The sequence below is a fragment of the Otolemur garnettii genome, unplaced genomic scaffold (genome assembly GCF_000181295.1).
Source record: "Otolemur garnettii isolate 467f Iridium unplaced genomic scaffold, OtoGar3 scaffold00008, whole genome shotgun sequence".
Classification (NCBI taxonomy): domain Eukaryota; kingdom Metazoa; phylum Chordata; class Mammalia; order Primates; family Galagidae; genus Otolemur; species Otolemur garnettii.
The window spans coordinates 28,246,518-28,266,667 of NW_003852403.1; the positions used below are offsets into that span (position 1 = coordinate 28,246,518).

The window sequence follows — 20,150 nt, forward strand, 5'->3', positions numbered from 1 at the left end:
TGTAGCTGCATTATTGAAAGTATTACCTGAACTTGTTTTAATGCTTAGATTTTAATTTTATATCAATATTATATTACATGTCTAGTATGTAAGAGAGAAAACTGCAATTCTCACATGCAATTCATTATAGGTAAGACAATACACTGTGGAAATATAAGATACAGACCTAGAGTAAGTGAATATGAACATTAAGGCAAGTAGCATATGTAAAAGTCTACCTAATTTTCAAGATTGACTTTCTGCAGCATTTATTTGGTAATTGTTTTATTCTCATTTATATATTCTTTGACAATATATTCTGATATTGTTTTCCTTGCACAATGGTAAATTCCTAATGTCACTCAATACAATATTTTAAATCATGCATGCATTTATTTATTAAAATCTATGCTAGTGGTATGGGTTGAATTGCACCCTCTCAGAAAAGATATAAGTCCTGACCCTCAGCATCTCAGAATGTGACCATATTATAGAGGTTCATGCATATCTAATTAGTTAAGATGAAGTCATGCAGAAGTGGATGGGTATTTAATCTGATTGGTGTCCTTAAAACTGACACAGAGGCAAGACAATTGTGATATAATGAATATAAAGATGAGAGTTATGTAACTATAAGCCAAGGAATGCCTGGGGGTAAAACACACAAACATTTTCTCATGGTGCCCATGATCCTCCTTCTTCTCCTCTTCTTCATTCTCTTCTTGTTATTGTTCACCATTAAAATATGAGTCCTACTTATTTGATCTACAATTCATGTCTCCAGACCCACAAACAGAGCCTTGTCCAAAAAGTGGCATATTTTTGTTATCAAATATTGGAGTTAATCAAGTGTACGCTTAGTTTCAAAGATTTTTGACAAAAATTGAATCTCTTACACTGGTATCTAAACCCATTTTTATTTCATCCTTTCCAAAATATATGTATCATGTCACACTAATTAAAGTCTTGTTTATGTAGAGTTTGATTTCGTCTCCATCCTCCCTCCATTTTAAAAGCCTGTTGAAAGAGAACGTCATTAGAAACATAGCAAAGTACTTATAATTCTTCACTCATAGAAACTTAATGGCAAACGTTTCTTCATTTGTTTTTCTAACTGAAAACATTTAATCTAATTTTCTTTTTATTATAGTAGGAGATTAGGAGACAGGGCTGAGACCAGATGCAGGATTTGAAGATCAGGGACAGGTGTTAAAAAAATAATAATAAAAAATAACTGACCCTTAAGCAGAGGCTCACTATTGGTGCTTAGAGCCTCAGGCGAGAACTGACTTCCTGCCAAGTGTGGTGGCTCACACCTGTAATCCTAGCACTCTGGGAGGACAAGGAGGGTGGATAGCTTGAGTTCATGGGTTCGAGACCGGCCTAAGCTGATTTTAGTAGAGACTCCATCTCTACTAATAATAGAAAAACTGAGAGAAGAGGATCACTGGAGCCCAAGAGTTAGAGGTTGCTGTGAGCTATGACTCCATAGCACTCTATCCAGGGTAACAGCTTGAGACTCTGTCTCAAAAACAAAAACAATTGAACAACAACAAAAAAAAACTGACTTCTACAGCTGGCCATCTATCTCTGCTACTTTACACGGAATTTGGCAAATTGCAATATCATTTACATTATGGTTTTAAAATTTCTACAACTGTGAAATCACGATGATAGTTCTGAGACAAGTATATGATGTATCAAAATAGAAGAGAACACAATTCTAGGAATTACTACACTAATTCTTAGTAAAAGCCAACCTCATGGCCTTGAATATTCCTTCTTTATTTAATAAGACTACAAAAAATCTAAAAGCATTTCTTTCCAGTATAGCCAAATTCTGTCCAGCCTGCCTGCTCTCCTCCCTGAGCATGTACTTTGCTTTCAGTAAAAGCTATTGTTTGTTTGGCTTACATGGTATATCCTGTAGTTCTTTTCCCAAAGAAATAACAAAAAATTGAAAAAAATTCTCCGCTTAGAGGCTGGTAACTCATTCATTCCTTTTATGAAATTATAAGAAAGCATTTAAAGGCCTACCAAAAATTTAGTGGTATAGTGTTGCTTCATTAAATCACAACTGAATTTTAACCCTACAAAAATAAATTCATACTTGATCATGAAGACGAGGGTGACTCTACAGTATCACACAGTTACTTGACCAAAACACATGCACCTATTTGGGGTGAAATCTACCCTATTGGTTGTCTACACTGGAGACCTTTCTTTTCAACCATGCTTTTAATTCACTTCTACAGACCCAAGTGTTTATTCTTCAAGGGATTATTTGTCTAAGAAAAAGTGTATAAAATGCTTATCATTATGGTTGACACAATGCATTTAAAATGCATTTTGAGTTAATATTGATTTGTATGGGGTGAAGCTATGTCCTGTGGATTTCTGCCTTTAGTAGCCTCAGGGACCAATGTTTTGAGAGAAAGTACTTCAATTTGACCATCCATGACATTTCCACACAACAATCATCCACACATAATGCTTCCCTAGAAAAATTGGCATGATCTCCAGAGATATTGTCATGAACAATGCTTGTTGCTAAGCGTTTCCTTCCAACCATGTGTCTGAGGATTTTGCTAATAATTTATAAAATTTATAGATAAATATTATAAAGCAGCATATTTCTCTTTATAATCACCTAATCAAGTCTAATAAGGTACTTTCTCTTCTTTCATTAAGATTTTTGTGCCGACAATGAATTTATGGAGCACGATTCAAGTGATTTCACTATCCCAGCCTAGAAAACCAACATCAGAAGCTCCCAAATACATGAACTTTAGAAGTCAAGTTCAACATTTTAAAAGGTAATATTATAAGCTTCTAACATGAGCCTTTTGTGAATCCAATTGGTTGATTTTCTCAGATGAGAAACACAGAATAACTGACTTACACAAAATTCCTGTACGTTTAGTATAAGTAAGACAATTACTCTCTTCTCACTGTCAAGCCTTTTACAAGCCTTCCAAATATATAGATCTTCTTGTATCTATAAGGGAATTCTGTAGTAATTTCTCAAGAGACTCTTCCAAAAAATATAATCACTTATTTTCCGGGTGTTGCCATGTGGAAGGTAAAATGCGGCTGACAACTATTTAGTTCAAAGGATAACACAGGGTAATTTTCTGGCTGTGCACTCAGTGCTTCCCTCCTTATACTCTTCTCTCCAACAACTATGGAAATTAATGGGAGCTACAGAAGTTTCCATTGGTAGAATATTGTTCATTTAAGGATCTCTCAAGTGTTTTTACTCTCCTATACATTCCAAGCAATAATCCCTTATAACAAAACTATGACAAATTTTATAAAGTAGGAAAGTTGGGTTATTAAATTGTTTGTTTTAATATCTGGATGCCTTATCAGGAATGTATTTTCACAGTAAGCAGAGTGCCTCTTAAATACATGGTATAATGAAAGCACATGTTCTTAAAGCTTTTAACTTGTAGCCTGGGAAGAAAATACATTAGTACATTACAGAAGTGTTAATGGCCTTTAAAAAATAGTTGAGTAAACAACATATGCAATTACTCTGTAGGGAAATGGTGCTTAATTAAAATATAGACTCCTTCTATTAGCATACGCACCTGCTGCTCAGATGGTCCATTTCATCCTAAAATAACTTAATTCCTGAACAAGCTTCTCTTTCCACCTCATTTCCTTAGGAAATGTCCATTTCGCACTTCTGCTTCAGGTTTGCCTGTGCTGGCTTCACATGTGTGTGTGTGTGTGTGTGTGTGTGTGTGTGTCACAGAGAGGATATGGATTTACCGTGACAATTAACTTTACCCTGAGGACTTTATAATCCTCTAGTTTTTTAAACATTCGGCATCCAGTCATAGTAGATTACAAGCCATAGTCCTTTCTCTGAAGAACCCTCAGGAGAGCTCATTGTGTGCCACAATAAGATAAATGTTACTTGTGAAGGCTTCTATCTTGTGTAGTCTTGCTTTAAACTTTCATTTAAAGATACTTTAAAGGCCATTTCATTTTTGAAATTATTCTCTGTATTAAAAAAAAGTTTATTTTAAGTAAATACATCCAGTTCTTCCCTATCGCTCCTTACTCCAAAATCAATACCAATACTCATCTGTGTATTAGCAACAACAACCAAAAGAGTTAATAGAGGGCCATGACTATGCCCCAGGGAGTACATTAACTAACCGTAGGTTTATCATTGATCCCAGCTTAATTTTTCGTTAGATTTTATGTGTAGGTCTCTGTGTATGTGCGAGAGAGGGAGAAGGAACATAACTCCTTTCTGCTATTTCACAATGTGTCAACATTTCTTGCCCACTTCTAACTATTAACACTTCAAGTTTCTCTCAATTTTGGCTAAAGCAAGCCTTGAACAGCTCTGAAGCCCAAGATGCTGCTGGATATCCTGTCAATAACCAAACTGACAAGTGACATAAAAGGCACATTAAAACTGGTCAATTAGAAGGCTGGCCCAGTGGTTAATAGTGGAATTCCATCATTAGCCATAGCTTTTTTTTTTTGACGATCCTGACATCCTTTTAACAATATGCACCCAAATCAGGCCATATGATTGAAAGCTTATTTGCAGCAGAGCCTCTCTCATCAAACTTCTGGACAATCCTTGCATAGTTGAACACTTTCAGGATCGTCTATTCTTAACCAAGGCTCTAATTGTGCCAAAATTGATGGCCTGGGGACCTCAACATTTTCTATGTTTATTGGAAACAATGCTTTACACGGAGGGATTGGGCTTCTGGATTTTAAACCAACAAAAACACCCTTAGTAATAATAAGATCAGCAGCTGACAGATTGATGTTCATTTGTACTTAACTGGCTTTTATTGCTAGATATCAGTTTTTATCCAGAATGTATTGCTGCCGAGGAGGAACTGTCTGATTTATTATTATGGCCCATGGTATTGATTCCATTATTATCTCTGATGTGAGAAAGTTGTTTTTTGTTTGTTTGTGTCAGTCTTCTTTCTTCGTAGTTGACATATCTACATGGTTTGTGGATATGGCCCTGGAGAATTAATTGCAACTGCTTGGAGGAGATTATAGTTTATATTAATATGCATAGTTCATATTAATCATATAATCCTGTGATCCAAATGTAAGGAAAGTTTTTGAATGATGTAAGTGAAAGCTCAGTGGGTCCCATTTCTGATGGGCAGGTGCTTGGCTCCATGGATAATCTGTGGTTAACAGATCTGAGGAAGATATAGCCTTTGAGCTAGATTTTAGCACTAGAAAATGGAGGATGGACGGAAAACCTATTTATTGTATGGCCTCATGCATATTGAGTACTTTGAAGTAACATATCCACCTTTAAATACATGAAAGGAGGACAAAGTTTTTTGTTTTGTTTTCAATTGGTGTGAGGTGTAAATTGCCAAGGGATTGTGAATTGAGAAAGACTAAGGCCTGGAGCAAGAAAATGACCAGTTTACAGGTCTCTTTGCTGGACTGAGGTTTAAAAAAGAGGTGTTTGAGAATATCATTATGTTTTCTAATTGAACAATCTGCCTGAAAGTTTTATTGAGTGCCTTTTTCAAGAGCCAAGCATTGTATATTTTAAGAAGCAAAGTGTGTGCCTTGGTTACACTACCAGTATTGTCTGTAACTCTAAAGGAGTATAAAAAGGCTTCCACTGAGGCTTTGTATTGTGATTTCAGTGTAAAGAAAAATGTGACGTTTATTTATATTTTTGTTATCTACGACTTCTTTACTCTGGAGAGACAAGGATAAAAAAAAAAATCACAGGTAAATCTTATTCTATCCTTCAGGCAATGATCTGAGATCTTGTAACAAATGCACAGGTAGGGCTTGTGTGGGCCAGGGCATTCAGTAATGGAAAAGACCCAAGCAGCAGAGCCCTTACCATGCCTGCTCACGGTTTTAAACACCACAAGTTGCAAACATCTTCTAAGAAGAAGCAGAAAATGAGGGGCAGAAAGTCCCTTCTCTCAGCCTTGCTAGGCCAAATAACAGCAATCTCAGCAAAAAAATCATCAGATGTAAAGTCTCTCCAAAGAAGTTACCTGCTGGAGTTGACTGCTTGGGAGAAATCAAATACCAGAAGCCACAAAACACAGTACTAACTTGTATAAATGACCACTTATCAAATTGTGAACAACTTGAAAATTTGGGTGAGTCAGTGACAATAGATTCTGAGCCTTTTTCATTGGACAGTAATAGAATCAGTGTGAAAATCAGTCTTCAAAAGCAGGAAAGAGTGTTAGTTCTCTAGGAGAAATGAAGCCCAGTGTAATGCTTAGCAAGGATTCTCACCGCAAACCGGTTGGCTTAAAATACATAACTCAAAAAGAAGAGAAGAGAGAAAAACACATTTTAATCAGCTCCTCCACTCTCTCCTTTATCACATTTTTTACTTACTTCAGATTTAGAAAAACATGAATAATTCACAAGCTGTGGTGTTCACCCATTTCAGTGAATAACTTCAGCTCGAGGGTGCTGTTCCTTTACAATCTAAATATTACTAATAAATATCTTCTAGACCCTCTCCTTTTCCCAAATAAGCAGATCACCCTCCCCCCATTTTAATGCCCAATCCTGAGAGTCTATGACATGGTTCTTTTAGGAAAATACCCTGAGAATTCTCGAATACCTTACACCAATGTTTTTGAGATCGATTTCTGCTCATGATTCCCTGTCCCTTTCTTTCACATTTGCAAATGTCAACTAGGACTTTATTCTGTACCAGAAACTATGCAGGTGACTTTATAAGGAGTATTTCATATAATCCCCACAACACTCTCTAAAGAGATTTTATTTGTTTTTTCTATTACTTCACAGTTGAGGGATCTAAATCTGAAGGAGGTTCATTAACCCTTGTGAGATTACAGAGGCATTTTAGTTCAATCTGGGCAATGTGACATCTGGCCTCACATTGACAGTTTTCATGCCTTGTCTCTCCCTAGTTCTTGTTTAGTGATAATAATGTTAAATGTATGACTTCTTTGGAATTAATCCAACTATGGTAGCACAATATTAATTTAGAAGAATTTAACCAATTAACTTATGGAAATTAAATAATAATTGCCTTAGTGAGGGAGAGGGGCTGTTTTATATGTAGTATATAATCTTGCAGTTTTTTCTTCCTTTTTTTTTTTTAGACAGAGCCTTAAGCTGTCCCCCTGGGTAGAGTGCTATGGCTTCACTGCTCACAGCAACCTCCAACTCCTAGGCTCAAGCAAGTCTCCTGCCTCTGCCTCCCAAGTAGCTGGGACCACAGGCGCCCGCCACAGTGCCCGGCTATTTTTTGGTTGCAGCCATTATTGCTGTTTGGCAGGTCTGGGCTGGATTCGAACCTGCCACCTTAGGTGTATGTGGCTGGCGCCTTAGCCGCTTGAGCCACAGGCGCCGAGCCAATCTTGCAGTTTTTAAAGTGTGTCCCAGATCAACACATTCTGCATCTCACACAAACTTGTTAGAAATGCAAAATCTTGGGGACCATCCCAGTGGAAATGAATCAGAGGCTATGGAGAAACATCTCTTTGTGTTTTTAACGTGCCCTCTAAATGAATTCTGAATTCTAAAATATATTAGCACCTGCTACAAGCAAGAGGTCAGCAAACGTTCACACATGGAGTCAAATTTAGCCACTGCCTGTTTCTTTTTAAAATTTGAAGTGATAAGTATGTACGTCATTTTAAACATTTTTAAGGGTATAATTTGGTGGTAGTAATTATATTAAATGTATGCAACCTTTAGGGGTACCTATCTCCAAAATTATTCCATCACTACTTACAAAAATCCGTATTCATTAATTAAACACTTATTTGATTCTCTCCTCAGCCCACAGTAACCTCTATTACATTTCTGTGTTTGTAGATTTGCCTTTTCTGAATATTTTCTATATTTGGAATTATGTAGTATTTGTCCTTCCATATCTGTCTGGTGTCACTTAGCATATGTTTTCAAAGATCATCATATTGTAGCATGTGTCAGAACATCGTTTCTTATATGGCTGAATAATAACTTATATTAAGATAACACATTTTGCTCATCCATTCATCTGTTACCTACACAGGGGTTTTACTTTTCGATTGTGGTGAATGAAGATGCCATGAACTAAATTAGTAGGCAAGTGTCTTCTAATTGTTTCGTGTATTTCACGAAGCAGCATTGCTGGATTCTATAATTGTTCTGTTAATAGGTCTAGCTTTTTGAGGAAACTCTGAACTAATCTCTACAATATAATCACAATCCCACCAGCATCAAAGAGTGTTCCACGTTATTCACGTCCTGGCCAATACTGATTCATTTTTCTTTTTCTAAAGTTTTTGAAGTTTTATAATATTTAAATGTCATTTATTTTCAAAAAACTTTTTTTTTTGCTATCAAAAGTATATTTATCTCGTTTCTGGGGTATGATGCAATTTTTTAAAAACTTTTTAAAAAATTCCTTTTATTCTAACAGATTTAGGAGCTGCAAATTGAATTCTATTCTCTTATGTATTTTACAGTGGTGGAGTCGAGCTTTGGTGTACCCATCACCCGAGTGGTGTACATTGTGTGCGCCCCACAGTACATTTCCATCCCTCTCTCCTCTCCCCCCTTCCCACTCTATGAGCTCCAATGTCTGCTATACCACTGTCAGGAAGCGTGTGGACACCAGTGTGAGCTCTTCACTGGAGCAGCTCCCCCTGTCGTCTCCCATAGCTCCCTAGGTTAGTTTCAGGTCAACGCAGAATCCAGATGCTCACCCATGGCTAGGGTTGTGTGATTCCAATGTGCAAATATGGGCTGGTGGAAATTTACCCTTTCTCCATGTGCGGAGTCACTCCTGACTCTCAGCCCATCTCCACCAAGCAAGCTGCCTGTTTTCCTTCTCCTTTCTTGCTTTGGTGTTTCCTATCCCTTTTCTGTTGAATTCTGCTGTTCTCCTACTTTGATTGTCTATGCACTGTCTGGTTTAGCAAGCTGAGGAGACACACACAAACCACTTATAAGGGAGAAAATGGCATTTATTTTTCTGTTCTTAAGTTACTTCGTATAGGATAACGGCCTCCATTTTCAGCTGAGTTGCTGCAAAAGCCATTATTTCTTTGTTTCTTATTACTGAGCCATGCCATGGTATCTATAAAGACCATTATTTTCTTTATCCACTTATCAGAAGATAGGCAAAAAAGTTGATTCCATATCTTGTGATTGTGAATTGTGCTGTGATAAAAATATGAGTATAGGTTTCATTTTGATATAGTAATTTATTTTTCTTTGTGTAGAAACACAGTAGTGGGACTGCAGGAGCAAATGTTAGAACTACTTTTAGTTGTCTAATAAAACTCCACACAAATCTCCAGAAAGATGAATGAACTTGGACTCCCGAAACAGCGTAAAGGTGTGCTCTTTTTACTGCAGCTACACTGACATCTTTTGTTTTTAGATTTTTTTTTCTTCTTACACACAGACTTTTACTTAGTTATTTTTCTTTATTGTTTGGGATTTATTGAGGGTACAAAGAATTAGGTTACACTGATTGCAGTTGTTAGGTAAAGTCCCTCTTATAATCGTATCCCACCCCCAAGAGGTCTGCCATACACCCTAATCCCCAACCCCTTCCCCTCTCCCCTATTTTTAGACTTTTTAATGATGGCCATGACTAATGGAGTAAGAGGATTTCTCATTGTGGTTTTACTTTGCATTTCCCTGAGGTTTAGTGTTGTTAAGCACATTTTTTTTTAAATATATTTTTTAGCCATTTGTCTCTATCTTCATTTCAAAATGGCTGTTCATGTGTTTTGCCCACTTTTTAATGAGGTAATTTGTTTGTATTCTTGTCTGAGTTTCTTGTAGACTCCGGATATTATTAATCCTTTGTTACTGATGAGAACTTACTTTCAAAATATCACATTCTGTAGGTTGTCTACTTGCTTTATGAATTATTTCCTTTGCTGTGCAGAGCTTTTTAGTTTAAGTCTTATTTGTCTATTTTTGTTTTATCCTAATTTCGGGGGGATCTTAGTGATACCCTTTTTGCTTAGGCCAATGTCTAGAGAATTTTTCATAGCTTTTCTTCTAAGACTTTTATTCTTTCAGGTCTTACATTTAAGTCTTACATTTAAGTCTTTGATCCATCTTGAGTTAATTTTTGTATATAGTGTGAGACAGGGATCCAGTTTGACAGCCTCATCAGCCACCAAACCAGTGGCAAATCCTCTCCAACCAGCATTCAAATCTGGTTGCTGCATACTGCATTCGAGTCCACCCACTCTTCTAAGCTTTCCACTCAATACTCAGTTTCCCCACCAAACTGAAAATTCTGGAAAGGCTTCCTCCCATCCTGAATGTCCGTTAGGAGGCCAACTGATCTGATGGTGGCAATCACTTGCCTGAAGCATCAGATTTCTATCTCCACATGTCATATGCTATATCCAGCTCACCTTCTCGCTGTACTCCCTGAGCTACAACTCTGGGCAAGGTCCCCGTGTCAGGTATGCCTGAGTTCTCTCTTTTTCCCTAGTTGAACTAGATGAGCTCAGCTGAATGATCATTCTGGTCGGCCATCTTGTTTGGATTTGGATGACAAATGGTCATCAATAAGGTTGAAGATGAAACATTTAAAAGTTTTTCTTTGAATAAAGGAAGATATGAGCAGAGTCTGAACTAGGCTGTTGCATTCATTATTTCTCTAAGTTCGCCTTTTGTTCTGCCATGTAATTTTAATCCATCTTTTTGTGTTCTGTACATGATTCCATTCTGTGGAATTATCTCACTCTGCTGAAAAAGATGTTTTCAGAAGCCCCTCATCTTCCAAAACTTCTCACAAATTCATATATTTGGGTGTTCCTTCACCGAAGCAGAAGGGAAGCCAAGTTGGATGCCAGATGTAGGGAGCTAGCCCGCACAACCCATGAGTGTCCCAATGCTTGGCGATGAGGATGGAATAAAGAAAATAATGGCAATATAAATACAGTAGAATTTATAGAGTGGGCGCAGGAGACCAATGCCCTTTATGCAAAAGGCAGTGGTGGCTTCTTAGGTATTTCTTGTGATGCATCTTGTGATACATGTGAGACTTTTCAGATCTCTCCTAGTTCACAAGTATTTCATATTACTTTAATTTTCCAAAGAAATCCTTTATTCAGTTTTTTTCTCAAGGCTTCTGGTGGTCTTTTCTATATCTCCACTCTCTTTCCTCAGGTATCTATAGGTTTATACAAAGTCCCACAATATTATGAAGAAATTCCTTATACTTTTCTAGCCAAATGGGTTATGCATTATACAAAGCAAAGTATCTTGCATTGTTCTATCAAGTAGCCCCCAGAGAAGTTAGAATAAACCACTATAGTTTGTGAGTAAGGTTGGCTCTTGTCACCATGGGAACAGGGAACCATTCTCTCAGGGAACAGGAGCTGACCTCTGTAAGATTACTCCCTAGTTGGGGAATGGGCAGAGAAAGGGAAAGTAAAAATGCCGCAGAGATTTTGTATCTTTTTTACATTGATTTTTCTTGATTTAGTGTTCATCTTATATGATAAAGTCTTGACCATTGTCCATTGTTCTGACAATGTTGGCTCTGATGGTCTGCTTTTTTTTTTTTTTTTAGTGTTTCTATGGAAGGACAGGAGGTTGGAGTTGCCTAATGCAACATTTTATTGATGTAATTCATCCCATCTGTTTTAGTAAACAATTTTTTATGGGAATACAACACTCCCAATTTCAATGTGTTGAGTTCAACAAAAATCATATAGGCTACAAAGCTCAAATATATACTATGTGGTCCATTGCAGACAAGTTTACTGATACTTGCTACAGACTATGAAAGCCCAGATTTCAGAAGTTACAAATAAAGTACTGCCTTTATAACTATTTCATTTTTATATTCCATCTTCAGCTTTAATAACTGTTATGTTTATTGCTTTGTACTTAGCATATATCAAAGATTATTGATCTCATTCTTAAATTTTATTTCAATGTATGGTTAAAAAACCTAAAACTCAGAGCATTTCAGAAATGTTCTGGTCCAGCAAACTAGTGAATCTTAAACCTAAGATTCATGGGTTTGGCTAATTCCAAAGCAAACTTCTAACTAGTTTAAACATATGTCTTGGGTAAAACATAAACATATGTCTTGGGTATATGTCTTGAGCAAATTGATCTACTTCCATTACTTAACTTGTAAATCAGTTGTGGATATAAAAGCCTTATTACTATACTAATTTGTTTAGATGAACTTTGGTATTCAATCCTATTATCCTGAGTGTTAATTACAGCCAAGCATGAGCCTATGATGTTATTGATGTTATCACTTCTCCTCCAGCTGAGCACAAAGCTCTAGAATGGCCAATTTATATCCCTCTTCCTTATTAATCTGGGCAACCTGACCCTGCAGTTAGTTTGAATCATAATAATGAGCTTCTCTTATTTATAACAACACAGATGGGCATGAGAGTGTTTGCTCATTAAATCTCTAATGAAACATTGTATATAGGATAGATATATTGTTCTGGATTCTATCACATCATATCAAAGTACAGAGTTGAACAAAGTGAATCCAAAACTCCATAATAGTGTGTCCTCATATAGAAACACAATTCCCTCTATCCCTAACAAAAGTACAGGTAATTATCAAAAGTCTCTAAATGTAGCTTTCACTGAAATAGATAGAACTTCTAAGAATATCATCAGTGACTTCTAAAAGGACTTTTATGACATTATTCTTTATTTACTCACAAAGTCAAAATAAAATTCAAGCCATTAGTTTGATTAGTTATCTATTTTCATCTTATTATGTATATTGAATAGCAACTCTAAGAGAAGAATATAAGGAAAAAGTGACAAAGAAATAACTTTGCAAATAGTCCCTTTCTCCTAATTTCTAGTGCCTCTAAAACGAAATTTGAATAGAAGCAGCACAACAAATGCAAACAGCACTGGAACTATAGCCAGAGTCCTGGATTCTAGTCATAATTCTGACAGTTTTTGTTTCTTAAGCTTGAGCACAAGTAATGACCACTGTGTTTTAGATTCTTCAGTGACAGAATTAATGTATAAGATGATAATGTCTCTGCTTTAATATAATGTGTGCTGTATGTGATTATTTTTGTTGAGAAAGAATCGACAAATCTCATAAATTAAATGAGCCTCCCCAAGTTTTATGTGCCCCATCGTGGGTTTATTCTGTATTTGACTTTATTATCCAACCCATCAACCTACATTGTGGTCGTCAATTTATTTGTTTGAGTTTGCTAATAGACATTACACTCCATGAAGGCGGTGAGTAATTTTGTTCAATTGCCTTTACTTATTAATAGCTGGCACAGAGCAGACCCTTTATAAATAACTATGCATGAAAGAATATAATCTCTACATATCACTCGTTCTATTCTGAAACACACACAGTGACACATAGATCACAGTAAATGGATAGACAAGGTGGGTAGATAAATAGACAGCAGTTAACAAAAGTTAATCGATGTGGGTTCTATAATAGGCTCAAAGTAGTTATTGTCCGCTTTGTTTGAAGTTTACTGACATGATTGATCTTACCTACACTAGTATCCAAATACATGACATCGTTATTTTCAACACCTACTGACCAGTGGTTAGTATGCTTGCTTCCCATCACCACTTCTGACCTCGGGTCCATACTGATTCATTTACTTACCAAATCACAGGTAATTTTCTCAAAGCAACGGTGTTATGAATTTGGAAAGGTTACCTGTTTCTCAGCAGATAAGTTCAAAATCATTGAGCTCACTTAAAGATAAATTTATAACAATTTATGTTCAGGTTTTAGCTTTATATCATAAATCTTATATTTAAATCAAATGTACCTAATAAGGCAATTATAATGAGGCTTCCAAAATAATCATAATCCAAAATTATGTTCCAAAATAAGGTTGTAGGTTATATTTTCTAAAAATAATATGTTTTGACATTAAATGTAATATATTGACAATCATTTTTGCGATTTACCCTTGCTCTGATTTCTGCCTTTGGGCAGAGGGCTCTGAGGATACACAGCTGTGTGCCTGCCAGGCTGAGACTCCCTCCCTGGGGTGGACTCTTTGGTCTCCACTACCTTTTTCCTGAGACTATTTGCATACGAATGCTTCCTGATAATTTTCTCTTTTCCCTCTAAGGCTAAACAGAAATATTTTCTTTACTTAGATTTTACATTGAGGAGGGAAGCACTCTTCCAAGCTAGTGGGAGATAGGATAGTATCGTTCCTATACTTCTTTATTTTCTGGGCATGAATTACTGGTATTTATTTCTTTTAAATCACAAAGTATGATTGCCCCAGGACTTCTTCTTGGCCTTATTTTCTTCTTAAAGAAACAATTGTAAATCAAATTGTATAGTTACAGGTAGCAATAAAAATGTAATATATTAGCCTTGACAGATGTGCCATGTGTATTCAAGTCTCTAAATTCTCCAGTATAATTCTGATGAGGTCCTGCAAGTAAAGAGTTCATAAGTCAAATTCACACTTAATTTGTACTAGTTTCATCTTGTAGCATAGAACATGCCGTTGAACAGTAGTGAATGCATTATATTAGGGAGATAGCTAGAAATCCCATCTGGCTCTCCTAAGGAAAAGAGACAAGGGCTTGGTCCCCAAACTACCACTCACCTTAATCTTGTCTCAGTGATTGCTCACACCAGGGGAGGAGGGAACACACTACCAAACTACAAATCAGAACTTAGCATGCCAACTGCAAAAGGATATAGCAAATTCTCTAGGATATCAGCAGGGAAAATAGACTGTTGAAGACTACCTAGAATTGGCGTCACTAGTTTAAATTTACACTGTGGTCCACACTCCTCAATAGGCTTTCAGAGAGGCTCATAGGAATGAGACTCTGGTTCCGAGGTGATCTCTGAACCACGAAGTAGGTCTGAGCTCGGACAGTATAAAACAGAACGACTGGCCATACCTCAGGCCTCTTTGCCTCTTTGCTTTTTTGTTGCAGCAATGGAGGCCTGTTCTGTGTCTATGGCAAACAACCTCACTTTATAAACCTTCTTACTCTGTAAGCTTATCTTTCTCTTCCTCCTAAACTTTGTTTTACTCTTTGCCTCACTTTGTGCTGCCTGGTCATTCTTCATCCTAGAACACCCCGAAAAACGAGGACACAGATAGCTGCCTAAAACTCCAACTTTTAGGAAATAGGCAGGTTTCAATAGACCTTGAAACCCGACAATTGGTTGTACATAAATACACACACACATACACCGCATATAGCAAAGCACTTTTATAATGTAATCCAGTGGTTTTCAAGCTTTTTTATCTCACTTCACACTTGAACCTGAAGTTAAACTTACATAGCACACTTAAATTATATTGATCAAAAAAAAAAAGGATGAAAAAAAAGAATAAGCTTACTGAGTTTTGAACTTCTTTAGAAAATAATTTAATTAATGATCTTTAAAATTTTTCATGGCACACTGTGAATATCACTGATGTAGTCTTTGCATTAGAGTACTTTCATTTAGTTATAAACCACCTCAGAAGACAAAGTAAACATGAAAGCTATTTTCTCCAGTTGCCTGTATAGAGGGGGATTTGAGACAAATGCCGCTGTCCCTTACAAATAGTATTTGTAAAAAAATAAAATTACACAAACCGAAAGTGGTACACTGTGGAATAAGTATGTCTTGGTTTTACTCAGCATAGATGAACAGTTCATTCAGAGAGTCTTTCAGCAGAGTGTTTAATGTCAAAATTAACATTGGATCTGATTTTTGTCATAGCCCACTTCCTATAAAAAAAAATCATTGGTAAAGTTCTGACAATTCAAGGAAATTTAGTATCAAATGCAATTTCTATTCCTTCATTTTCACAAATTAAGTGAGTTAATTTGTAGAAAACAGAAGTATAAAAGTTTAAAATTGTGTGATTTATAATCGCTTCTATGAGAGAGAGGTCCTCTATTCTAGAAATAAATATCACACCTGAAATGATCAAATAATTGACAGACCAAGAAATTAATACTCTTTTTGTTTTATATAGCTAGGGACAAAAATAGTAAAAACTAGCATAATTGTATGGTAAAATATCTATTAACATATTATTTTATAAGATGGACTATTAATTTAAAACAAACAGACATATTTTTTTAGAGGGGTATGTGTAAAAGGTACCTGATCAATACTTTGATTAAGCTGCTGGGCCCAGCAAGTGTTGTGTGTGTGTATATATATACTCACACAACAATAATTCCAAAATGTGAGTTGTTTGGACTTATTCCTCAGCTTATTGATGAGTTTCATTTCACATTTGAAGGGGTACTGAAGAACGGATGGAAGCATCAAGTGTCTCTCTTCCTAGTTTATATTATGTTGTTTGAGCTCCCATGTGTGAATAACAGGCATAAATCAGACTAGCTTCTGTTTATTACTGACATGACAGAATAGGTAGGCAGAGGGCATATGCATACCTGCCCACTAGCCTGTTTCTTCAGTAGTCATGCAGGTATTGTGGAATTCGTTTCACTTCTAGGAATTCAAACTTCTATTACAGATACCTAATCCAATTTATGTAGGCAATTATGTAAAGCAATTTATATACTTTAACATATAATAATGTTAATTCCATTATTAATCCTATTTTATAAAGGAGGAAGCTAAAGTCTAAGTTGGTTAAGTAATTGAAATCACACTGTCAAGGTCAGGGTGCAAGATTAACATTTTCTGTGGCCCAAGATTCATACTCTTATAGTTATTAATCTGAGTAGATAGAGTCCATAGTGAATTCTTTGCTGACCTCAGGAGATTCCATACAAACAGAATCTTTCTGTAGTTCTGTTTTTTACTGAATACATTAATACAAGTGAAAGCAACTAGGTAATCTAGTAAAAATAATATTAAAAGAAATAGAAGATTGAACAGGAGGAGGGAAGAGTGGATGAATAGATAGGTAAACAGATAAGAAAGAGAAAGAGAAATAAAGGTAATAATAGACCAATCAAATTTAAAAAAGTATAATTTGCCATCCAGTAGAAAAAGCTCTGAAGGTTGTTTATTCATTTTTGTAGGTATTACATAATACAAGTATAATTTTCTAAAACATATACTTAATCCTTTAAGAAAAATTTCTAACTCAGGCTGTTTACAACTGTGAATTAAATTTACATATAGAAAACATGGGCAGTATTACAGATGACTTTTCTAACCAGCAGTAAGTCCAAGGTGGGAGCCTTCATGTCTTTGTATACATGGTGGCTATGTTCTGATTCACAAGATAGCAGCGTTTAAGGATGTACTCTGTGAATGGAGTAATATCCAACTCAGTCTTTAATGGTAACACTTTAAATCCTTCCAAGCTCTAAAAGCAATTTCTTCGGCTTAATTGCATTTTCAAGACTGTAAGACACTTGGGCATTCTCACTCTAAATATAATTCTCTGCATTTATTTTTAATATTTCTGTCAAGGTTATTTATGAGTGACTTTTCTCTAGTTCTTTATGCCACCTAGTTAATAATGCTCTTTGTTTTTCTATTTAAACTTTCTTTACAAACCGAGTAACCATCCCAATACCTGCACACACATGTGAATGTGTGGCTATTGTAAAACACTATTTCTCATTTATATTTCTTTTAATTGTACTTGGTTTAGTCATGGCTTATTGCTTATTTCTATTTTTTTAATGAAACTGTGATTATATTATAGCATATAGTAGCTTGAAAAATTTGGAACACTTCACAAATTTGCGTGTCATCTTTGCACAGGGGCCATGCTAATCTTCTCTGTATTGTTCCAATTTTAGTATATGTGCTGCTGAAGCAAGCACACCTATTTCTATTTTTTTTAACCTCCAACATTTTTATTTTAAGAAAAAATAAGAAAATAGGTGATATAGGCCAAAGAAATGAGGCTTCCATTACTTGAATGATTTTTCTTATTTAGAACGTGCACTTATATTTCAGTTCTTATTGTTTTAATTGTTGGATAACTTTCCCTAATTATCTTACAACCCCCTGGGTAAAGGTGGCCACCATAATTCTGTTATTCAGACATATTTATAAAAATCAGTAGGCAAACCTATCTCTGTGTATAAATTGCAACTCTTATGCTATGTCAATTTTAATGTCAGTTTACCGCATGAAGGTTATTATCACCAAGTATGCCTTAAAATGAAATATTCACTGACCCACTGATTGAATCAATGGGGAATCAGCTCTTAAGTTAGTTTAAAACCACCTGGATCAAAGGTATATGTCATCATTACCTAGATTTTTAACGCACTGCTCCTCCTTCACAAACTCCTCCCCCAACACACACACACACACACACACACACACGTCATAAATACATTTTTATGGGTATACCAAGGCTAATCCCACTGCTTCCATTTATTATATCATTGAGGGAAAATATTTGAATGATAAAATGATTTTGCCAGAGGAACTGAATCTTTTTTTAATTAAATCATAGCTGTGTACATTAATGCATATATGGGGTACACTGTACTGATTTTACATACAATTTTAAATACTTACATTAAACTGGTTAACATAACCTTCACCTCATTTTCTTAATTATTGTGTTAAGACGTTTATACTCTATGCTTAGTAGATTTGACATGGACCCTTGTAAAATGCACCATAGGTGTGGTCCTATCAATTACCCTCACTCCATCCTTCTTCTTCCCTTTCCACCTCTCCCCCTCCTTTTCCCTCTTCATTCTGAGTTGTATTTGGGTTATAGCTTTCATATGGAAGTGTGAGTGCTTATATATTGGTTTCATAGTAGAGTTGAGTACATCAGGTACTTTTCTTCCATTCTTGAGATACTTTGCTAAGAATAATATGTTCCAGCTCCATCCACATAAACATAAAAGAGATCAGGTCTCCATCTTTTTAAGGCTGCATAATATTCCATGGTATACATATAAGACAATTTGTTAAGCCATTGATGAGTTGATGGGCACTTGAGCTGCTTCTGTGAATTGGCAATTATGAATTGTGCTGCAATAAATATTTTGGTGCAAATGTCTTTGTTGTAAAGTGAGTTTTGGTCTTCTGGGTATATACCTAGTAGAGGAATTACAGGATCAAATGGCAGGTCTATTTTTAGATCCCTAAGTGTTCTCTAAGCTTCTTTCCAAAAGGAACGTATTATTTCACATTCTCACCAGCAGTGCAGAAGTGTTCCCTTTCTCCATATCCATGCCAACATCTATAGTTTTGGGATTTTGGGATTTGGGCTATTCTTACTGGAGTTAGATGATATCTCAAAGTGGTTTTGATTTGTATTTCTCTGATGATTAAGGATGAGCATTTTTTCATATGTCTGTAGGCCATGTGCCTGTCTTTTTCAGAGAAGTTTCTATTCAAAACTCTTGCCCACAGTGAGGTGGAATCACTTGTTCTTTTCTTGCTAATACGTTTGAGTTTTCTGTGGATTCTGGTTATCAAATCTTTGTCAGAGACATAACCTGCAAATATTTTCTCCCATTCTGAGGGCTGTCTACTTGCTTTATGTACTGTTCTTAGCTATACAGAAGCTTTTTAGTTTGATCAGGACCCATGGACTATTATGCCGGGGGCAGGGGTGGGGGGGAAGTCTACCTCAGAAAATATTCTCCCAGGCTAATTTCTTCAAGTGTTTTTCCTGTACTCTGTTCTAGTATTTTTATACTTTCATGTCTTAAGTTTAAATCTTGTATCCAGTGCGAATCTATGTTAATGGTGAAAGGTGTGGGAGTCCAGTTTCAGTCTTCTACAGGTTGCCAGCCAGTTCACCCAGCACCATTTGTTAAACAGGGAGTCTTTCCCCCACTGAATGTTTTTGATAGTTTTATCAAAGATCCAATGATGATAAGTAGCTGAGTTCATCTCTTGATTCTCTATTCTGTTCCATACATCTACCTGTCTGTTTCTGTGCCAGTACCATGCAGTTTTGATCACTATAGATTTATAGTATAGTCTCAAGTCTGGTAGCATGAGTCCTCCTGATTTGTTTTTATCAGGAGGCTAATCAAGATTTTTTCTGATTCCATATAAAATGAAGTATTATTTTGTTGGGGTCTTTAAAATGTGACAATGATGTTTTAATAAGTATTGCATTAAAATTGTGAATTGCTTTGGGTAGTATGGACAGTTTAACAATGTTGACTCTTTCTAGCCATGAGCATGGCATGTTTTTCCTTTTATTAACATCACAGTTATTTCTTTTCTTAGAGTTTCATAGTTCTCTTTATAGAGATCTTTC

The 20,150-nt window shown here is 35.8% G+C and overlaps 1 non-coding gene across 1 annotated transcript; it reads right to left on the reverse strand.

The window, feature by feature from the left end:
- Window positions 1–17,620: 17,620 nt before the first annotated feature.
- On the reverse strand, window positions 17,621–17,727 carry LOC111723165. The gene has a single exon (XR_002771763.1). It is a non-coding gene; the product is annotated as a U6 spliceosomal RNA (small nuclear RNA).
- Between the last annotated feature and the right edge of the window lie 2,423 nt (window positions 17,728–20,150).